This window comes from Coloeus monedula (genome assembly GCF_965178545.1).
Source record: "Coloeus monedula genome assembly, chromosome: 4".
Classification (NCBI taxonomy): domain Eukaryota; kingdom Metazoa; phylum Chordata; class Aves; order Passeriformes; family Corvidae; genus Coloeus; species Coloeus monedula.
This window is the reverse complement of record NC_138784.1, coordinates 53,502,676-53,521,436: the sequence shown is the minus strand read 5'-3', so window position 1 is coordinate 53,521,436 and position 18,761 is coordinate 53,502,676. Positions and strand designations below refer to the sequence as shown.

Sequence of the window (18,761 nt, the reverse complement as noted above, 5' to 3'; positions counted from 1 at the left end):
ACATGAAAAACTCAAGCCACAAACAAGCAACCAAATAAATTGTAACTGCCATCCTGGCAGTGCTCAGAATTACTAAAGTTACCACCTTTCTTTATGATGTTGGATATTGTTTTGTCCAGCAAGTAAAAACAAAGTACTACTGATGTAGGTAAAGGCACTCCAGTGAAAACTTATTAAGAGCTATTAGCTCTTTGCATTTTGCTATATTCTGTAGGTGAGAAGTATGTAATTACATACTACAGAGTTTAATAAAAAGATGAATTACTTTCAAGTACCATTTGGTTTTAAGTTATTATTAAACATTGATTTTAGCTTGTGACTTTTTTATGCTTGTGAACAGAGAGATAGCACATTCCCTATTACAAAAAATTCATAAACTCTTAACACGAGGAAAGAAGTAAAACTGCAGGAGGGACAGTATTTAGAAAATACTATCTGGAAAACAAAACCTGTCTGTTTAGCAGGAGCTGGAAAAATAAAAGAGGAGAGGGAAGAAGTCTTCAAGTCAGTGTCCTAATTGTGTACCTAATCACAAGGAGTGGATAAAAGGGTGAGGATATGGGATGATGGAGAAACTATATGGAGCTAGAGGACACCTTCTAGCAATGAGAGCTCAGCTCATGTCAAAAGGAGGTGAAGATGAATGGTTTGTATTTCGTAAGATATGAGGAAAGTGTTGAACATAAATATTCAAATAAATTGTCATCCAGGCAGATATAATGCAGATGACCAAGTCTTAGACTATTGACACAGATTATGTTGTGTTAAATATTTGGTTGCTTTACCAAGCATGTCCAAGATAAAATATTCACATGAATAATATAATCAATATTTCTGCCAATACTGCCCCCCCCCCCGAATTTGAATGCTATTAGTTTCTCATTTTGCGACATGCAGGATTGCATGAAAAATACATAATTTAATAGAATCCATCTTTTAAATGAATAATATAAGTGGTCTTAATTAAAGATAACTAAAAACTGGAAAAATACCAGAAAGAGAATCGTGCTTTCATTCACATCAACATTTGCACCCTACAACACAGACATTTTTGGTGCTTATTCTTCCTAAAGCCAGAGCTGACTATCAACAGTATGCATGCCCCACTGTTCTTTTCTTTGGGCAAGGAAGTGGAAAAATGACCTTTCAAGGTCTCTTTGACAAATGGGATCCCCAACACCTCACTAACCCCATTTTTTTTCCAGGCAGAATAGGAAAAGCAGTGGGCATAGGGCCAGGGTGGTGGGCTTTGTGGAGAACTCCTAGGATCAAATCACTGGTAAACATTTCTCCTTTACAGTATTCATTAGTTTTACTTCATTGTTACAGATACAATCCAAGTATTTTCATATCTTGCATCAAACTGTGTCAACAGAAACCTGACACAACCGGATTTTGAAATGCAAAATTTACACATGCCCAGTGCTAGAGCTCTTAAATTAGATCTCTTAAATGAGATTCCTAAACCTATGTTTAGATGCTCATAACTTGAAATGCTGAACTGCTGGACCTCCATAAGCTTACATTGTCACTGATGGCAGCTGTGGACAGACGGCATTGCTAGCTCTAATTAATTTGGCTTGAAATTGCTCAGGGATATAGTTCATCCTGCTGATAATGTGACACTATAATTATATGAATCAAGAGCAGACTGAAGCTTTAGGAGTTGTGACAGGAACCACAAGCTCATCTATCTCTAGCATTTCTGTATTTATGTGTGGACCTAACCAGTGTCATAAGCAGATGCCTTTTCAAAATATTTCAGTGTTACAGAGTGAAATAAAAATTTTAAGATTGTTTGACACAAGAAGGTACTTTGCAATGTTTTTCTTACCTTCTGGACAAAATGTCATGCAGATGCATATACTGCTTACTTTAAAATAACTTGCTTTTGGTTACTTTTCTTTCTTAGCTTGCATCAGTTTCAATACAGTGACATTTTCCAAAGGTAATGCTGCTTGTCTGCTATTTAGTGCTAGCAATACCTTTCACATCATTAATAATTCTTACATAATTGGGTTTTCTCCTGTTGCTAACCACTGTGTTGGAGATGTTTAAATAAAATTATGGTTAGAAAAAATTACTTCAAAGAAATTAGTCTTCCCAATTCTCACAGGGAGAGAAACATATTTGGTTACTTTTGTGACAAAACAGAGGTTTTGCTACATTTACCCTGGTTAGCCTTGCCCTCCTCTGGGACAGTGACACAGATTTTAGTCTAGTGTGTAGTCATAATCAGAATTGTTACTGAAGTTCCTCCTCTTGGATTAAACATTAACTTTAGTTATACCTCATATGTCACTGAACACCAACAATGGAAATGGAGGACATAAAATGAAGGGAAAATTCCTTCTATAACCCTAACTGCAATTGTTTTAACCTTTGGAAGCTCTAAACTAAAAAAAGATTGTAACTCCATTTTCAGATGGCAGGGAAGCTTCGAGGTGCTACTATTGGAAAATTTGAATTTTGGTGGAAAATTCATACCTGACCTCTAAAACAAATTCTAAATTCTGCAGAAAATCTGATTTCTTCAGCCATAGAGACATAACAAATGTAGAATCTAATTAAGCAATTTTCATGGACTCCCTTTTCAAAAGAGAACTATTTTAAGGTTTTATCTAGTGCTACTCTGCTTGTCTCCCTTTTCCTCAGGCTGGAACTGCAAACATATTCTCCTTCATTTGTTTTTTTTTCCCTAATTGTGGTTTTTCCATAGCTTTCTATATCGTCTGTTCTGCATATGTCTATTATTGTAGCCAAAGCTCAAGCCACTCTTTGGGCATTCGTGATTTGTACTGACAATCTAATTTTGTAATGTCAGAAGTGTCATCCCAATATTTTATGTGCTGGATGAATGAAGAAAAAGAGGCTTCATACTGATCCCTGATATCAGTCAGGTGCATTCTAATTCAGTAGCCCTAAAAAAGGGAAGAGAAAAGGCTATTACAAACTAGATGTATCAATCAAGTTTTATCAAATTACAAGTGAGAAACAACATATCAAACTAATGCTTAGGTTTTACTAGATGTAGTCCAGACAGGCCAGATGGGCTGTAGCTTGCAGTCCATGGATATCTGTTCACTAAGTGACACTGTACAGGAATGGATGGATGGATGGATGGATGGATGGATTTAAAGGCATGTATGTTTGTCTCAGTTGTTTGTATTCATCAGGTGACAGATAATTTTTGCATATTTATCTCCTTACTGCAAGACAAGACAGCAAGCCAGTAGATTCCTTCATTTTGCAAATAGTGGATCTTTCAGAGTGTTGATGTGAGTAACGTGGGTGTGATGTAGCACTTTCCATGATAGACTGGGGGGAATGAAATGCAGCTTGAATCACACACAGAAGACGGAGCTCTTGCAGGATCTTGGGAAACACAAATGCATTTGGGGTTACTAATGCCCAGCCAGTAATCTCAGCATTGCCATGTCAGATCTCACCCATGGACATCCACTTGCCAACACACTACTGCTTTTCTAACTGATGAGTGGAGTATATCTGGTGTTGCATACCCATAATTCAAGAAATCTCAGGCAACACAGGCTCTATTTGTGGCATCATCAGCTATTCATCTTATTCCTGAATCTAATGAAACCCAGTTTTTGATGGCTGTAAGATGAAATATTTCGTAAGTCAAAGGTCCAAATTATAACTGAAATTAATCATACTTTTTGGGCATTTTTCCTTGATGTAAGAGACAATGTATTTTCTTTAATAATCTTAAAAAATGAGAAGGACAATGCTGCTTATTTAACTCCTCTTTGTTTTTTTGTTTGTTTTAACACAGCAGTAACTTTTTTTTTCCAATTGAAAATAAGTGTATTGTGGATGTCAAAATAAATAATGACAGAATTTGTAATTTAGCATATTTTTGTGTGTGTTACGTCAGAAATTAATATTTGAAATAGCTCACTTTGGGTCAAAACAACCCCAAGTGATTTCTGTACCAAACCTGCAGAATTGGAGGGCATATATAGGAAGAATAAATCCAGCATTTGCATTTTTGCCAAGCCTAAATACTCAAGGCTGAGACTGGCAGACACAGTGAAGGATAAAAAAACCCTCGCTACGATAAGGCTTTCTGACACTAGAGGGCGTAAACGCCATTAAAACCAAATGCAACTGCTGAAACATTTTAAAATGCGTGTTACAGGTACATATGCCCTCCTCCACCTCGTTCGAATTAATTTACATTCTTTAAAGAATTATTACATTGATTGATGTCTGTTGTCTGCTCCCATATTGTTTGCTGAAAAGGAAAGCTAGTAACATTTTTTGTTTTTGAACATGTAAAACATGTCAGAAAATAATGGAGTTGTAAAATAGATAGACATTAAAATTAACTTGGTAATACTTATTTTAAAAGCAAGGCAATTTATGATCAAAGAATAATTGAAATAGTATGAGATCCATGGAAACTAAACAATCTTTGTAGAAGCCAGCACAGCTCATATTCCTTCATGTGTGGGAAACAAATGACACTTCCCAGTAGATTTAGCAGGTCATCCAGGCAGAGATCAAGATTTTTGCACTGGAGTTGATGAAAAGAACAGTGCCCTGCCGTCCCAGGGCCAGGGCTATCCTCCTGCCCTCCAGCTGCTCGCTTGCTCTGTGCAGGGTTGGCTCTTTATCCACTTGGGTGGGATGATGATGCATCTGCTCTTATCTCCTGCCTCAGCTAATGGCTCTTTCCTCTTCTCCAGGAGAAGCCCCAGAGGCTGCTCTCGTGAGAAGATTATACAGTTGCTCATTGGCCCATGAGTTTAGGCTGCCAGCCACCCACTTGGGCACACGCTTACATCCCGGTATAGGAGAGTAGGCAGGAAAAGACATTCCCATCCTCTCTGACATTAACAAACAATAACCATGAGGAAGCTGCAGCTTTACTGTCCTGTTTTTGGCCAGCTCTGAAAATAGCCTAATGATTTTGGAAAAACAATTTCTACTAATGCAAAAGATTGCTGGTTGTGTGAGATGCAGAACAACATTACACAGATTACTTCAAATTTTATTCCAGCCTAGGAAGATTCTGCATGGAATTGCAAATAATCTTCCTGGATGCTTTTACTGCTGTGCAGGGCCCTCTGCTGCAATAGCCCTCTCTTCTGCCTAATAGTGATGGACATGGTCCCCTCTGGGCCCACAAATGTTCCTTCAAGCGCTGGCCAGAATCATCATTCATGAATGATGAAAACCACATCTGCTTCTCAAAAGTGGTAGTGCTCCCTGGGTTTTCCAGCCTGCTGTGCAAGAGAATTAAACTAGTGCCCCTGCACCTGGCTGGGTTAGCAGTTCCTGAAATACAGAATTTCTAACAAAAGTCAGGGGATTTGAGGGGGAGGGAGGTTGTGTTTTTGTTTTGTTTGTATGTGCACCAGGGTTTTCACTTAAACAGATTTGCACAGGTAGGACTTTAGTACTCGGAGGTCAAAACACAGGAACTTTTGCTTTGTTAAAAGCAAAAGCTTTTAGGCTTGATCAAGGAAACACGCTGTAGTGGTTTGGTCCAAAATACTCATTACTGTTTATCTGCTGTGAGATAAGAATTAGGAGAAATGCAAAGCAGGCACCAAACTTGAAAGAATATAAAGAAGTTTATTAACAAACCTAAAAGAGGGAAGAAAAAAAAAAAAATTATACCACCTTCAGAACTCTCCTCCTCCCCCCACCTTCCTCCCTTCTCCCACTGACAATGTGAAAAAACAACCCTTAAGATGTTCAGTCTGTTTACCACTGCCATAATAACCTTGTTCAGTCCATTTAGAAAGAGAAGTCTCTTCTTGCTCATGCTATGAAAACATTATCACAACGAGACAGCCGCCCACTTCCAAATATTGTTCAGTCCATTTAGGAAGAGGAGTCTCTCTGCCTGCGTGTGAGTCCCTTCCCCCGACTTGCAGCTTTTCCCGCAACTGCTTTCGAGGGTCCACTCTTGAAGTTTTTTGGGGTACAATTTTAAGGTTGAGCCGTTCAGAAACAAAACCAGAGGCCCTTCTCCTTCCCTGGGAGCAAAGGGTCTTCCTCATCTTCATCTCTAGGACTATCTCTGGGAGCATCTCTAGGTACTGAGGTTTTCTCCTTTCCCGTTTGGAGCAAAAGTCCTCATCTGTTCCATCTCTCCCTGTCCAAACTTCTCATGAAATTACAGCTGCGTCAGCATCTGCCTATCTCAGCGCAGGTGCTTTTGCTCACGAGTTGAACACTCCACCCCCCATATCTTCATGAAATTACAACAGGATACTCTGATATATCATAGCTTCACAACAGAATTTCAGCTTTAAGCATCTCCTCTCTCTCTTCCCTAGGGTTTTCAGCTCTTCACAGCAGTAAAAGGGTTAATCTCACCTCGGCCTTGCAGCTTTGCAGCTGGAATGTTGAATTTTTCTTATCGCAGTGGAGAGGGGGGAGAGCCGAGCCTCTCCGGCTGCCCACGGCAAGGCAGTGGGGGGGGTTCCACGGCTGGAACAGGTCCATGGCTCCAGGATGGCCGTGGCCCGGCCCGGCCTGGCCCAAGCAGGGCCTGGCCGGGCCCGCTGGCCCCCACACGGGGCCCGCAGCCACCTGTGCCAGCGCCGGAAACGAGAGAGAGCTTGAGGGGGGAGTTTGCCTATTCTTAAATGTGGATCACAGAGGTGGTCACAACTTTAAGTGGCTTAGAGAATTGTCCATATTCAAACTGGCCAGCTGATAGGTTCTGTCAGTTCCCAGAGGAAACTGTAAGCACCCCTTAGCAAGGACATCCCTTCCGGGACTATGCCTGCTAACCTATGACACACGCCCAGCTTCTTGCAATCCAGACCAAGTTTCAGATAACCAAATTCCTTCTGTTTTCATTTACCATAAAATATTAAATTCAAAGAGGTAAAAGATATCTTTTGTTGTCATCTCTCCCTCACTGAATAGGAAAACTGAATATCCTACCTGTTCCTGAGCAAATCATCACAGAAGTATGATCTCTGGTCCATGCTGCATGGGGGATTTTTAAGCTACCAGAGGTACAGCTCAGCTGACTCCCAACAGCAGCATTACAGTCACAGACATACTACTGAGATGGCATTTCTGTTTGGTTTTTCCCCCCAGACTTCAGAAGCAGAAATAAGCATGTTTGTTTTTAGGAAAAAGAGAATGTTTCTGAATGGATCCAACACTTCATATTGATAAGAAAAGCAACATAGCAGTAAAACTGTTCTTGATGTAAAACTTGCAAGCTGCCTTTCCAAGTGTTCCCTAAATCATGGTGGTTCTCACAATACACTGGCCATCACCCACACACACAGGTGAAAATGTGCCTTCTTTAGAGTTTGTAGGCAAAGGTTTGCACAACCCTTCACACAGAACCAGAATTCTGTGGCAAGTGCAGGAGGTCTCAGTCTATGCGGTCCTGCCAGTGCCCAAGCCATGTCCTGACTGAAGGTGACACTGACACTGTGACAATCACTGCAGAACATCTCTGCAGTGGAAGTTTGTGCTTCCAAACCCCATTTTTGTTTAAAGTGATGTAGAGATCACATCCCATTATGGAGTAACTCAGAATTGAGTCTTCCAGCAGTGGTTTTTGTGATGGAGATGCTCTCCTGAGAGATCTGCCATCTTATTCGGTGGGATTTTTTGCTTAGTTTACTGGATGGAGGACTGTATGTCAGCAATAAAATTTATCAGCTAGACTGCCACACACTCTGCAAGGGATGAGTGACTGCTTAAGCCCTGCCTTTGGGCTCTCATAGGCATATGAATAAACCAATCTCAATTAACTGCCTTCAGAAGTAGTAGACTAGCTCTGGGACTAAGCAGATATATTGCAAGGGAGAAAATATCAGTTAACCACTTCAACTTCGAGATCACTTAAAAAAGACCATTAGTAGAAATATAGAAACTAACCATTCTGTGAGTACAAAAAGAAGTTCTATGGATAAAGCAATACTACAGACATGTCAAATTACATGTGACAATTGCTAAATGGGGTCCTTGTCTAAAGAGAGTGCTGTAGATGGTTATAAAGCTGTTCCCTAGAGCCTGCAAGCTGCTTGGTAACTAAATGCTGGCAAGTTGACACTAATTAGCCATTTATTTCAACATTACATCCAACAACAGATAATATAAATTGCTACTGGTAATAATTTTAAGTGGAATTTCTAAATAAGCATTTCAACTGTGTTGCCTTAAGGAGTCAGCCTGTACAGTTATAATTTGAAAAGTATCTAAGTTGCTGTTTGGGAGCTAATTCTGTTTTAAAAACACTTCTGTATGTGCATGTGAAATGAGACAGCTTTGAAAGAATGAGTCAGATGTAAGTAAAAATTACTTAATTTCTTAAAACCATCTTTATCCCAAGAATATGATATCAGATAAACATTGAATTAATTTATTATTTTGTTGTATTACTTTAAAATTTTAAGTCTTTAAGATACCATGGTGATGGACAGAGAATAAATGCCTGGCTAGATGATATTTCATAAAATGGTACAAATGATTACAGGAAGAATATACTTTTCCACTGTTACTCAAATACTTTGTATTTTCTGGGGTCTGATGCAGACATACAATTTTTTTCATCCTATTATACGTAAAGCCAAAAGTAACTAAGAGAGAGAGAAAAAAAAAAGACAATTTGATCTTTGCTCCTGTAATTCTGGCTTACTTCACAAAGAGAAAGTGTTCCAAGGTCTTTGCTGCTAAAAATCAATGACTTGTATTACTTAGTTAGGACCTAATTTTCTAACAGTTCTTTTGTCAGAGCATGCACCCACACAGAAACACATATATAGGATGAACTGTCCAGCTCTTTCATAGCTTATAAATCAACAAAAAAATGCCAATAATAGTTCAGACTGAAACTTAATCTACCCTAATATTCCGTCTCCAAAACTGAACCTGAAGCAAACAAACATATAGGGAAAAGAATCAGCTAAATATACATGATAATATAATTGAATGAATATCATTCCATCCTTTAACCACTTACAAATAACTGAAGAAGTACCAGAGCTACAATATTTTTTTTTGTAGTTAGTGATTCTTGGTGGGTTGGACTTCCATGGGCTTTATTTTGACCCTTTAAATTCATGCACGTTTCTGGCATTCACAACCCTGTTTTGTAGTTCCTTGGTCAGTGTCCTTTTGACTGTTCTGGCTGCAGATCCTTCTTCTGTGTGATGCCCCCAGCCAGGTTCTTGTATTCAAAAAAGCATCTGGTGATATTCTGTAGCCACCCTCCTCCTGCCTCTTGTTTTCATACCTACTTACCTTATCTCTTTCCTAGGCTGACAAGTCCTACTGTGTTCATACAGAATTTGCTCTCTATATTTGATCATACTTTTTGCCCTTTTTGGAATCTCCACTGATTTTTTTTTTACACTATTTGCAGGAAAACAAGACCTGCGCACAGTTTTCTAAGAAGAGGTATAGACCAGTTCAGGATAGCTTATATTTCTGATCCCAACTTGGACAGTGAGCCATTATTACTCACCATGTTAATGCATGATTTCTTACTCGTGCTATTTCTCTGTCCAAATCTTTATTAGTGGGAGCTGATAAAATTTGCCTTGCTTCCCAGATATCTATCACTGACAGAGGAAAAGGAGCTGTTGGGCTTCTGGCATAGCAGAGGTGTTTTGATGACTGTCGTCACATAATTTGTACAAAATAATCAGTGAAATGGCATAGCTCAGCTAGCACCTGTGCCAGCCAGACAAAGAAAACTCACCCCTAGATTTGTACCAGCATTTAGGTTAAAAGGAATGAATCTTTGTTTGTCCTATGGTTATGACTTTTTCCTTTTGTGGTGTTTTTTTCTTCCCACTTTGTTCTTTCAGAAAATTCTTTCTTGGGAGAACTGGATTAAAAAGCAATATAATGTTAAGAGACAATGTTTTATATCTCATGGAGAAATGAACAAATATGAACCAGGATGAATGCACACCAATCCCAAAGACTCAGTATTTTAAATAAATGGATGCAAATAAAATAGAGTATAAAGAATTTCTATCAGTTCCTGTGTGAGACATTAACCGGAAGCAACATGAACATCTGGCTATAAAAAGCCTCACCTTCAAAAGCAGCACCATCTCCAGCCATTCTTCACATCAAAGGTTAGAGGTAAAAGATGAGCAATACCTTCAAGTGAGGGTCTGGCCATGGTGCCCAGTAATGACTGAACAAAGACACCGCAGTGCTGGTGGTAAACAGGAGCAGTGTGAGATGTACTGACTACACCAAGGGTTGCTGTAAAGAGAGCCCAGTTCCAGGCTCCATCGATTCCCAGCAGGATGGGCAAGAGTTTGACACATTCTTCCTGGGAAATGGTTCCAAAGGCAACTGCTAAATACCACCCATCTAATCTCCCCCACCTGGCCTTGGTTCGTAGGCACTCTCTGTTCCCTCAGACACCTCATGAGCACATGGAAGACGACAATCCCACACAATTCTGTGTCATTCTAGGAACGTGCTATTTGGTAAAACTTTTCAGCATTGTGACTAAAATTAGGATTGAGCTGTGAAGCACAATTTTGGTGCAGATTCAAACACACTTTCTGAAGCCCAGGGGTATGTTTTGATGTACCACCTTGTTCCAGTGGAGAGTTTTCCTATTAGTTGTGTGATTAGGTATATTCCAGTGCTCATCCCAGAAATATTGCTGAAAATTTTATGTCATTTATTTCTTCTACCTTTTTCCTTTTAGTTGCAATACTTGCGCTAAATAGCAGCAAATTCAAAATAAAGCATTTATCTGCCAATCCATTCCTAAATTTCTCTTGAGTATATATTAGCCATCAGGTAAAACTGCTCCAAGTATAAATCACATTAACACTAAAAAGCACTGTGAAAGTTTGCAAGGACAGCCATGCCTCTTTTTATGACAGCTACTGGGCACAGCACCGAGATCTGTGAGCTGATTTCACCTGGGAATCAAATCCAGCTGCTCCCATGTTCAAGTAAAACTCTGACTGACAAGAGGTTTTCACAACTGCTGGCCTTCATGCTGTTCAGCACTCTAATGGGCAGATCAAGATCTAGGGATGATTCCCAGCAAATTTGCAACTCCTGCTTTTTTTTTCAGCAGGACCCATCCCACAGGGAGGTCTGCTGCCTCCTTGGGGCCTGGGTAAGGGATTTTACTTGGAAACTCCCTGATCTGTTACAGCCCTCTGACTATTAGTCTCTATTAGTTGTCAGGTCCGTAGTGATGAGATTGAAGAAATGAGTCCTGAAGCAATCAAAATGGACTTCAGGGGACTGGGGCATTTGATCAAAGGTGTATGTATGCAAGGAGTGTGGTTCAACAAGGCCAAGTGCAGGGTCCTGCCCTTGGGTCACAACAATCCCATGCAGAGCTACAGGCTGGGGGCAGAGTGGCTGGAAAGTCACCCAGCAGGAAAGGACTTGCACCTGGTGGTTACAGCTGGCTGAAAATGAGCCAGCTTGTGCCCAGGTTGCCAAGAAGGCCAGTGGCATCTTGGCTTGTATCAGAAACAGTGTGGCCAGCAGGGAAAGGATTGTCTACCTGTACTTGGCACTGGTGAAGCTACACCGCAAGTCCTGTGTTCAGTTCTTAGCCTCTCAATTCAGGAATGACATTGAGGTGCTGGAGCAAGTCAGAGATGGAACAAAGAAGCTCGTGAAGGGGCTGGAGCACAAGTCTTATGAGGAGGGGCTGAGGGAGCTGGGGTTGCTTAGTCTAGAGAGAGAAGGCTCAGAGGGGACCTCATTTCTCTCTACAACTACCTGAAAGGAAGTTGTAGCCAGATGGGGGTTGGCCTCTTCTGCCATGTCTCAAGTGAAAGGGTGAGAGGAAATGGCCTCACATTGCACTGTGGGAGGTTCAGATTAGATATTAAAAAAAAAAATTGCTGAAAGAGTGGTTGGACATTGGAATAAGTTGCCCAGGGAAGTGGTAGAGTCACCATCTCTGGAAGTGTTTGGGTAGTGTCTGGATGTGGCATTTGGGGATACGGTTTAGGGGTGGTTACAGTGGTGCCAGGTTGATGGTCAGACTCGATGATCTTGAAGGTCTCTTCCAACCTTGGTGATTCTGTAAAGTTCCCAGACTACAATGCAGGTTTGCTTTTGCCCATTGGCACACCTTCCAACTTAAAAACATCCTGGTTCTTCTTCCATATATTTAGTTCCATTAGACAACACAACTTTAGTATGTTAAAATACTGATAGTATAAATATCTTTAAAATGTTCTTGAAATGCTAAATAGAATTATTGCCTTCTCTTTAAAAATAATCATCCTCCCAACTTTCTATTTATTACTTGTTTTGCTTCACATATTCTCACCTCCCTTGAAAATAGGCTTTTGTGTCACATTCAGCACTGGCCAATTAGGCCAAGCTAATTTTTTGCTTGCCAACACAACCACCAATGGACCTCTATTATTTTTATATTCCTTCAGGCAGAGCTGAAAAACATGAAATAGCTTTTGTCAGTGTGACACAGCTACTAGTGTAGTAGGCCTAAGTCTCTAGGGATCTCTGCCAAATATTGAATACTTCACTTATTGTTTTCTCTAATGCCTACTTGAAATCTGTTCAACCAAGTGTAAAAGGTACTCATATATTTTTATACACACACACAATATATGATATGTTATCTATATTATTATAATTATATACTAGACTTTCTACATTACATATACACACTTAGGTAAGACTAAGAACTTTCCCTGTAAAGTAATAATAATTCCATTGTAAATCTTCTGTGCATTAAAAGATTTATCACAATCCAGCGTCTTAGTGTCCCTTTCTAGCTAGTAGTCAGGAGAGTAATTTTTCTGAGAACATCTACTGTTATTTTGTATCAGAAATCCAGGTTCTTCCTTTTCATGACATTTTTCATGCCTTTCAATTTAGAATATATTTAAGAAAACATATCAGCTGCAATGGACCATTTACTAATTTTTCGCTTGATGTAATAATCTTTTTTGCTCTTTTCCAATTCTCAGAGATTTCTGAACTTGCTCAGGTAAGTCCAGGAGAATCAAAACAACTCATGTACTTCTAGTCTAGCAAAACAAAAGCCTCTTCTGAGTTCACTCAAGGCTCTGCACAATTTGGCTTTCCATCAGTGCTAAATCACTCCAAACCCTGAAAGAAGGAGGTGATGCTGTAGCCTGGCAGAGTAATCAGCTTCAGCTGAGCATAGTTTTCTTGCAAAGAAACCAAGAGCCTGTATGAGCTACTCTGCTCAGGGACAGCTTAACCCTCACCCTCCCAGCTACCAGGCACTTCCTCTGCAGGCTGTCAAAGCTTGGTGCTGTGTGGTTTATGTAATTTAAATAGGGAAATTTGCAACAACTACAATTACAAATTGAATTATTGAATCAATGGTTTCAGATGTTCTCTCTTCATCAATCTGTGGAGTGTGGAGCTTGACTGGTTAACCACACTGGCTCTGAGTCTTGACACAAATTTGAATGGATATCTTTGGATATGGCAATGTAGCAGCATGTTACAAAGAGTAGAACTGGGTCTGCCTCTGCCAGTTTTGATGGTGCATTTTGTAATGTGACCTCTTGTGTGCTAGTAATTGGACTCAAGCCACCAATGAATCTCTGAACATTAGCACACTGCAATGACACAGTAATGACTTTCTGTCACTACTAACCCTATTCCTATTTGAATTCATGTCCCGTGACTGAGGTTCTGTATTTCACTACCAATCCTCTCAGTCTTTCAGGCATAAAGCTTCATAATACTGACCACTGCTATTCTTTTCACAGGTAGCAAAGAAATAAATTTTCCATGGTTTTTTTCTTCTATTTTAAAGAAATGTTTACCTCTTTCTTGTATACAACATTTAAAAACTTTGTTTTCAAAATGTAACTTTTTAGAGATTGCTGATAAACCTTGAATTTTCTAATGGATTGCTCAGAAATGGAGCTTCTTGACCACGCCTAAATGTAATTTCATTACATTTTAAAATGCAAATTCTGTAGAGTTTCAGTGTTCATTAAAAAGTCTGAAGCTTGGTAGAAAATTTGTCAGATGCCAATGGTAAACAGAAGGATTTTGGAAGGTCGCATGAGACCTCTTTTCCCAGAGTGATGCAAATATATATTCCCTACATGTGTTGCCGAGAAATCATGCAATAGGGAATGCTGGAAAGGGATTTTCTCAATCTCTTCCTGTGCAGCCTGAATTTCATAAAATGCTTATAAGCCTGGTTTAAGTGAATAATCAAACCATAGCTACAAGAAGTCTTGAAATTTTTTTCCTAATTAATTTTCATTTTTGAATTTCAACTTGAAGAAAACTACCCATCAAGGGTGAGTAAGGTCTTTAGAGGCTACAGCTTTTACAAAGGGTCAAATCCCTCATGTATGAAAACTTTTTGATCCCAGCTATCCAACAGATGGTTTGACTGCACTGAACACCAAGGCTGGAACTCAGAAGGAGCACCTGCACTTCTTCCCCAGCTTTTAGAAGGAAAGCCTTATTCTATCCTCCTCCTTCTTCAGGTTTTGAAAGACAAACCTGTTTCACTTAAGCTGATGGCTCAGTGTATTTTTCTGCAGAATGTAGCCCTCCGTGTAGCATGGATCCAAATTCTGTAACGGACTACGAATTCAGTCTCACAGCACTACTTTGGCTTTTTTCCCACCAATTGGCTTACACTGACCTTCCCCAGAGGGCAAACTCCATTTTTAGGTTCTAATTCTCTCATCATTATTTGGCACAGCCTGTGTGCAAACCGTTATGCCTAGTAATTAGATACTGCAGTGCTCAGGGTTGTGACACCAGACTTTCTGAATCATTAGTATTATGCCTCCACTGTAATTCTTTCCCCTTCCAAAGGTTGTGTGTCATGCTCAGAGAAAGGCTGTGGTGTGTCAGACATCGACCTGAAAGCACTACAAAAGTTGCTTTTTCAGTAGAGATTCCTGTGCTGCAAAAAGGAGTCCTTCTGCTTATCCACCCTCTGCAATGAATTCCCCAGATCAGTGATTCCTGAACATTTTGAACTATGCACTAGCTTGCTTTGAACTACTGTGAACCTTTAGAATTGCATGGTTAATTGAGAACACTATAAAAGCAATGTACTACAGATCATTTATCTTGGCCCTGCAGGCTGTATTTTTGGACCCCTTCATGTAAACAATAACAAGCAAGTAAAGCTCCTCCTGACCAGCGCTCTCACCTTAGCTGAAAGATTATTTCCTGAGCCACTCTCTCCAGCTTGACCTCAACATCCACAGCAGCATCAAAGAATAATCTATGAGTCTTTACCTGCCTCCACTTTAAGTATAACTATATTTGATGTATTTATCTTTCTGTATGTCAAAATCCATTTGGAACTCTAACCAATATCTGGCAGTTCTCATGCTTAATTTTGCCTGTGCCATTCACTGAAAATTTTGTCCTTGGACTTAAAATTTCTACTCAACCTTTTGGTTCAAACTGTGTTTCTTTTATCTCTACAACAACAGACATGGTTTAATGAGGAATGCCAAACCCTCTCCCTTTTATGCATTTTCAATTAGTTTTGCTTCTCACCCAGTATAAATCACTTTCTAGAGACCTTTATATAACAAGTCTTCTTTTCTGCTGTCAGGTTTGTTGTTTTCAGTGTGTTGAGCATTGTTTTTCTTCCTTTTCTCCTTGACTTTCTTATTGTAGGTACTTTCTTGTTTGTGCCCACTTTATAACTGCACAGCTTTGGGGCTTGAGCAGGAATCCTGGGAGAAGAGAGCTAATGCTGCACTCCTGATGCAAACCAATTACACACCTCAAAGCACTACTTCTCCATGAACTGCCTGACAACTGTCCCCTGGGTTCCCACTGATTTTCACCTCTGTACAGAATTTGTGTGTCTAGGGAATGAGTGGAGAAATGACCTGTTGGCCTTGAGCTGTTACATGGTACAGAGGCAAAAGAGTGACAGGTATGACTTCATGTCCCTGCTGTGGATGTTGTGCCATGTTGCACACACTTATCTCCAGAAATGATTTTTTTTCTCCTGTGGGAGATGGAGTTGGTGTCTCATGATTGCAAGGACTCTTAAACCAACTTACAGCTCAGAGATTCAACATAGTAAAAATCATAGATGTTCAATTTTTTTCAAGAGTAATGTCTTCAAAAGTACAATTTTCAAGCGCAGTATAGTTTCCAGTGACTGATTAGGGCTGTATTCTAACCTCATTACTTGCAACTACAGTTTCACCTATGCCAGAGGGCTTTTTTGAGTATCCACTTTCAGCTCAAAGTGTCTGATGCTTGCAGTCTGCTTACAATCTATATCTGATTGCAGAGGAGACCCCACCAATGCTGATAGTAATTCTGTTTCTTGTGATAATAAGGCACATTACTTAATGAGGTAATTAGCATGGTTCATATTAATGTTTATCTTCTGCAAGAGACCTCCCATGCCTTTACAGAATATGCTCTGCTCTCACGGCTGTACTGGTCTCTTGTACCCTGCTTAACTCCACCTGGCACCAGACCAGAGGTTCTCCTTGATGCTGTCTTTCACCCTCAGTTGCAAGCATTCTTCTTAGGGGAAGAATGTGAATCTGCTCCACTCCGACAACCACTGCCAAGATGCACAGCAATGGGACAGACTATTCTCGTTCTTTTAATTTCCATACTTAGGATTCCTTCTAGCACTACAAAAAACAAACTAATAATACTTTTCATAGAAAGAGTATAAGTATTCAAGCATCTGAGACTGGCTAATCATATGGTCCTTTTATTGTGACTCCTGTCATATTTTCTGGGTTTTCTCTGGCGCATTTAAATCATCTTTCACCCTACTGGCAAATTTTAGAATGTGAAATCTCAGAGTTACTTGTGCTGGAGAGGATAGATCAGTTCTGGGTGTTAGAAAGCTAAAAAGCCACTAAACTACATTTTATTGCTTTCAAAGTAGGGCAAATTTTGGTTATAGATATTAGGAGACATTTCCTTTCTTTTTACTCAAAACTGTGCTATTACAGGCTCATAAGTCAGAGAGCAATTCAAGCTCTCTCTCTCCAGGCCTTTCTTTCCTTAATGTGCTCATCAGCATTAACCACCAATTGCATTTGCCTTAGGAGCTAGAAGATCTCTATGTCCTATTATTAACATTATGTCTTTAATAAATAGGCATGCAGGTATATCACTGGTCTGTTCCTCTTCAGAAAGAGTGGGAAGGAGTGGAGAAAAAGTCTACAGGAGGTCAACTCTCACAGGAAAGAAAATAAAAGACCAAATTAATAGAAGCTTCTTAGGGTGTAATGCAGCAATTCCCATCTGTGCCAATAATTCAGAACACAGCTGAACAGTATTTTTCCTTCTGATTTTATATTATGACACTTTTGTTTTCCCCCTCCCTTCTGCAGCCTAAAAATGCTCCATCTGTCTACTAGCCTCTGATCCTCCCAGTCATAAGAACTACTGTCCAGTCAGTGGAACTCAAATTTTAGTTTGTAGGATCATGGCTTAAAGGCTTTGGGATCCGGTGCTCATAAAAATATGTGTGCCACCATATGTGTACCATTAGAATAACCTCACAGAGAAGAGCAAAGGGTCTGAGGGAAAAGAAGAAAGAGGTGTCCAGGAACAGGGTTCCTGTTCCTCAGGGATTATACACGTGTATAATAACACAGCCATGCATGTGGTCCTCCTGCTCAGTGATTAAGTGCTGTGAAGGTTAGGTGAGGGAACCATGTGGATGCGTTGGTCACCTTTTCAAGAGATTTACCAGCTTTAGCTCAATGCTGTCTGGCATAGACCCCAGACCAGGACTGGATTTCATCCACCAGCTCACAGGGTGGGCAGAAGAGACATGCAACCCAGTGGCTGTAGCTCCAGCATATTTCTACTCAGTGCTGCTGGTATCCCACAGGGAGAGGGCCACTGCTTCTGCTCTGAGTAAAGGGTAGTCTGTGACCCTCAGTGGACAATATGGACCAGATTTTACCAGGATGTGGTTGCTGGTGACTCTAAGACAGTGACTCAGCTCATCTGCATCCATTCTATCCTTCTGACATAATAATTATGCAACTAGTAAAAATGAGCAATCAAACAAAAGCAGACAGTGGGGATAGATTTCCTGAAATACAGGGTTTATCAAAGTGTAGTTATGACACAGTGGTGCCAAATTCCTGTTATTACAAGTGTTTGCTGCAATAAGAAGAGTAAGCCTTAAATAGTGCTGGAGAAACACTAAAGACAATCAAAACTTTGTGACAGTCCAAGTTATTGATGCATTTTAGCTTGTAGATAAGGGATTTAGCAGATTTACTTAATCCTTTAAAAAAACCCTCCACCTTAAGTAGTTTATAAACCTAAATAACATATTACTTGAAAAATAAATCAGAATGTGACGTAAACCAACAAGTGTAATAAATGCTGTTGTTCTTCCAAAAATCTTTTGGACATGTCAGATGTAATTACATTGATACTTATTTTATTCTATTCCCATAAAAGGGATGAATTTGTGGAGGCTGTGTACTGCATTATATCTAGCCCTTTCTACTAAGCTGAGCTGTTATGCAAGAAGTGCATTAGGGCTACAGCGTAGCTCTTGCCAAAGGCCAAGTGGCACCATAAAAAAAGAACACTTAGCAGAGGAGACTTCATTAAAATATTTATCTCTTTCTTCTCTAGACAAGCAGTTTTGCTTTGTAGGAGTAAAAATCCTATTGTTACAGAGTCATGGATGCTATTTTTGGTACCCGAGTCTGTCAAGGTCTCAGGGTAGCAGTCATGGAAGCCTAACACAATTTTTTTTGTCCATTTTTTATAAATAATGCCTTAAACCCCCATTCCAG

At 39.8% G+C, this 18,761-nt stretch overlaps 1 protein-coding gene across 1 annotated transcript in view; it reads right to left on the bottom strand.

The window, feature by feature from the left end:
- The window catches only part of KCND2 (potassium voltage-gated channel subfamily D member 2), a gene marked incomplete at both ends in the record, with an annotated part of 261,811 nt that overhangs the window by 17,949 nt on the left and 225,101 nt on the right, over window positions 1-18,761 (bottom strand). The gene's annotated exons all lie outside the window — the stretch shown is intronic.